Source organism: Capsicum annuum, chromosome 7 (genome assembly GCF_002878395.1).
Source record: "Capsicum annuum cultivar UCD-10X-F1 chromosome 7, UCD10Xv1.1, whole genome shotgun sequence".
NCBI classification, from domain to species: domain Eukaryota; kingdom Viridiplantae; phylum Streptophyta; class Magnoliopsida; order Solanales; family Solanaceae; genus Capsicum; species Capsicum annuum.
Genome location: NC_061117.1, coordinates 11,983,864 through 11,988,525, shown reverse-complemented (window position 1 = coordinate 11,988,525; position 4,662 = coordinate 11,983,864). Strand labels below are relative to the sequence as shown.

Below are 4,662 nucleotides of genomic sequence, written 5' to 3'. Positions count from 1 at the left end.
AAAGTAGTAACTAGAAGTGAAAGCCATGTGAAACTATAATGGTAGTAACATTTAAAATACCAATTACTCTTTATAGAGTAGACAATCTATTACTCTGTGTACTTTCTCTTTGTCAAAGCATTTAAACACATTGACAGACACCTTAATATGGCACGATCTTTCACTTTGACACCTAAGTGGACGTTGTTCATTTTAAACACCTAAGGTAGACATCAACTTTATTACTTTTTTAACGATCAACATAAATAACAAAGAGAGCATAATACAATCGTGATGATGTGGCAAAACATTAAATCAAATCAAATAATTAAACGTGTCATTTTTAATAAAATGAAAGAAAAAATTTTTTAGTTTAACACCCTTCACCCTGCCTCGACCTCTCTCTCATGGGGTGACTTTTTGTTAAGCTTCCATGGGAATTAGACCCGAAATCAAAAATTTTCAACAAGTACACTTTGTTTGTTACTAATTTGGGTGTGACTCAAAGACCAATCAGCTCTGATACTCCCAAGAAAATACTTATGTGTTTTCAAAAGTTTGGTCAAACACCTTTATTTTTATAAAAAAAATAGCCATATTTTGAACCTTCCAGAAGTTTGGGTAGTTTGGCTATCGCTTCAATAATTGCTAAGAAAGAGAAAACGCACATAAAATGAAACAGTGAATTTCTAATTGGCAAAAATGGAGGGGGAGAGGAAGGGGGGCAGGACACATGTTTATGCAAAAAAGCTCTATGCTTTTGTAACTGAAACCACGAGAAATGACAAGTTGATTTTCCTTGTGAAGTACGTCAAACGACAAGATTACCCTCGTGATAAAGTATACACGTTCACATGGAAAAGCTTAACTTCCTCTTAAAGAAGAAGAGAAACTCAAACTCAAACACTACCCATAGTATTTTGAAATCAGTTTTGTTTATTGTTTAAGCCAAAGATCATTAAAATATTTAATGATATCACTATTCAAATTCTTCAAAAACATCCTGTCAAATCACTTTTACGATTCAAATGCATTTACAAATCATGGTGCTCTCTAATTAAAGATTCCAAATTCATCAAGTTTTACCATAATTCCTCAAAAAGTGATGTGAATCGTCACAAAATTTTAGTGATTGGTGGTGAATGTGACAACAATGACAATTATTTCTACTCCGTGGGCGCACAATTTCAACATGATTTTGTTGTCTCTCTTCTTGGACCTCAAATTCCAAGAATCAATCATTTGAGTAGAGTAAGTTTTATTTGTTCTTCCAGCAATGGTATACTTATAGTTTTTCCTTACGATTTGATGGTTTTGTGGAACCCGGCAATCAAAGAATCAAGAAAAATTCCTAGCCCAATCCCTAAAAAGAAAAAGATGGCGAGAATGCAATTTCCTACTATTTATGCTTTTGCCTATGTTTCCTCTACTGGTGATTATAAAATAGTTAGAGTAGGAAAAAAAGATACTTCAGATAGTTATTATGAGGTCAATCTATCTTCAACAAGAAGTGAATCGTGGAAATTGACTGGCAAATTTCCTTCGAGTAACTTTTTTTCTGAAAGAGATATTGTTACCATGGATGAGAATGTTTATATGATAGTGATGAAGGATTTATCTGAGAGCATGAATGAATCTATCATATTAAATTTCTGTTTGGAGAAGGAATAATTTCGACAAATATTGTTTTTAGATCGGATTCAAAGGTTCCAAGATCCAATTTTGTATGTTTTAGGTGAAAATCTTTGTTTGACTATGCATGATTTAGCGAGCCGCGATTTTGAAGTTTGGCATATGAAAAAGAATGGATTAATGAACAACACACGGAGTAAGATCTTGACGATTCCATAGATGCATTGCGGACGTTGCTTGAGGCCCGTGAACTTAATGACAAGTGGAGACATAATGTTTCTAAAGTATAAAGGTATATTCGAGGTTTATAATACAAAAAGAAATAAATTCGAAATAGTTGAAATTGTTGGGTTTGAGCTATTAGTTTTCTTCAATTGAGTTGTACCATATGTAGAAAGTTTGTTTTCTCCTAAACAGAAGCGGATTCAGAAGTTCAAGAAGATGATTACACCAGTACCAAAAAAGAATATTAAGGTGATTTTGAAAGAACAAATGGAACTTAGTTAAAATACAAAGAGCGACACCATACATGCTCATCCTCGTGGAATTTGGATAGTTACTTTTGTCTATTAATCATTTCATGTACCTTATTATCTTTTGTATAGACATTAGTAAACAATATTGTTCTAATTAATCAATTCTCTGTTGTATATGTTGATCATCTTGTACTATTTAATTTCCTTTTTCTTTGTTGTTTCGCCAAATTAAATTTGACAATTCTGATTCAACTTTTTAATACTTATTCTAGTTTGATTGTTTTGTAGAATATTCCTATATTTTTTTCTTATCCATTGTTTCCTGTCAAACATTTTCAACATAATATTTAGTGACATCCTGCACAAAAGTGTGACATGATATGGAAGAAAGCAACAACATTAGTAATAATTTTGAAGTTTGGCGCATGAAAAATGATTAATGAGCAACACATGGAATAAGATCTTGATGATTTCATCGATGCATTGCGGATGTTGCTTGAGGCCCGTGAGCTTAGTAAAAATTGGAGACATAATATTTCTAAGGTATAAAGGTTATTTCGAGGTCGATAATACAAAAAGAAACAGTTGAAGTTGTTGGCTTGAGTTGTCACTTTTCTTCAATTGGGTTGTATCATATGTAGAAAGCTTATTTTCTCCTAAACAAAAGTCGATTCGGGAGTTCAAGAAGATAATTGCATCGGTATCAAAAAAGAATATGAATATGATTTTGAAAGAATAAATCGACTTAGTTAAAACACAAGGAGGGACACCAAAAATGCTCGTTCGCATGGAATTTGGATAGTTATTTTTTAAATTTAGTGTACTTTTATCTTTTGTATAGATATTACTAAAGAGGTGCAATTGTTCCAATTATGTGTTTACCATCTTGTACTATTTTAATATATGATTGTTTCCTTTTCACCATCCAACACTTCATCTTATCCCTCATTCCCATCGCCCCACACCCTTCTTCATCCACCCCACCTCCCATAATATTTGTCTACATCATAGATAATGCTTTTCAAATAATACTTTTTATTAATATATCAAACACAAAAAAATCCCTAAGAGACCTAATTATTTCCATAAAAAACATTTTTCATGACACACCCTAATCCTTCATGGGAAACAGGATAAGTGTTTCTTTAGATGAGCTAAATACTTTGTAGTTTGTACCTATATATTCATGGTGATCCTGATCACTAGAAATGAAGTAAATGAATCATACCGAAAAGAAAGGTCACACATAAGAACTTTACTAGATTATCGGTTAAAGAACCGTTATATAACCTGCTACTCTTTAAACATACATTTTTCGAGTTATTCGCGAAGAACCATTGCATTGGAGTTCAGAAAGAGACTAAGAGTGGGGGGTGGGGGGAACATATAGGATGATTATCGTTCAAATTTTACCATATTTTATTTTATTATGATTTAACGTCATATGTTTCAATTAGTATTGTAATTCAAAGATTTCAAGTTAATTAGTTAGACGTAGAAGAAGTTAGTTACTATTATTATGTTTTTATTATGATATAATATCATATGTTTCAATTAGTATTGTAATTCAAAGATTTCAAATTAATTAGTTAGACGTAGAAGAAGTTAGTTACTATTATTTTGTTGTTTCATTATAATTTTATTTAGTAGTCATTTTGTTATGAAAATTATTTATTTATTTCCGAAAATAAGTTGGAGTTGTATTTGGAATATTTTTGAGCCTTTTTCGTAAAAAAAAAAAAAAACCATGTGATTATGCCACATTACGATCCACATATAAAATGTTAGTATTTTTTAATTATATGACATTTCTTTCTTCTTGATGAAAGAGTTAAATTAAAAAATTATATTCAGTGATGTTGATTTATTTTTTCTGAACTCAATGAATATTGATAGTTTTTCTAATTTTATGTTTAGTCATCAAGTATTCTTAGAATTTTTGAAAATTCCACTTTCAGAAAAGTAAATAACATTTAATATATTTTAATCATTAGAAAAACATGGATATAATTTTCTTTAATAATCTAAGTGAAAAACTTATCATATAATGGAAAAAATTAAATAATTTGTACTCCTTTAATAAAATTTATTTAGTACCTTCCCAAGGGGGGTGCGGATATGAAATAGATTTATTAGATATCTAGTGAATCTATTTTTCTTTGTGCGTGGATATTTTTTAAATTTTGTTTCAATATCTTTTAATGATTTACTTTTTTCGTAAGATATATTCATTAATTTGTTTGGTTTATTATTTTATCCTGTAGTAATTGCAGAGTTACAAATTTCTGTATAATAATTTATCCTAACTGTACTGTAATGTATATCTAATTCTAGAGTTTCAATGTTATTTATTATCTTGTGTTGTTCTTCTCGTAGTGAGTTTTTTAAATTATATAAACTATCACATGTACCTTTTTCTAAATTTTCTAAGGTTTCTTCTATCCATATTAATTTTTCTTTTAGATTTTCCATTATTTTTCTAATTCGGTTTCTATAATTTATTTCATTATTTAGATTATCTTGATTTTCTCTAGTTTGTCTAATATATTCTAACATCTCTTAGTCTGAATAATAT

General features: G+C 29.8%; 1 pseudogene; it reads left to right on the top strand.

Moving 5' to 3' along the window:
• Window positions 1–681: 681 nt before the first annotated feature.
• On the top strand, window positions 682–2,148 carry LOC107876374 (annotated as a pseudogene).
• Window positions 2,149–4,662: the final 2,514 nt, after the last annotated feature.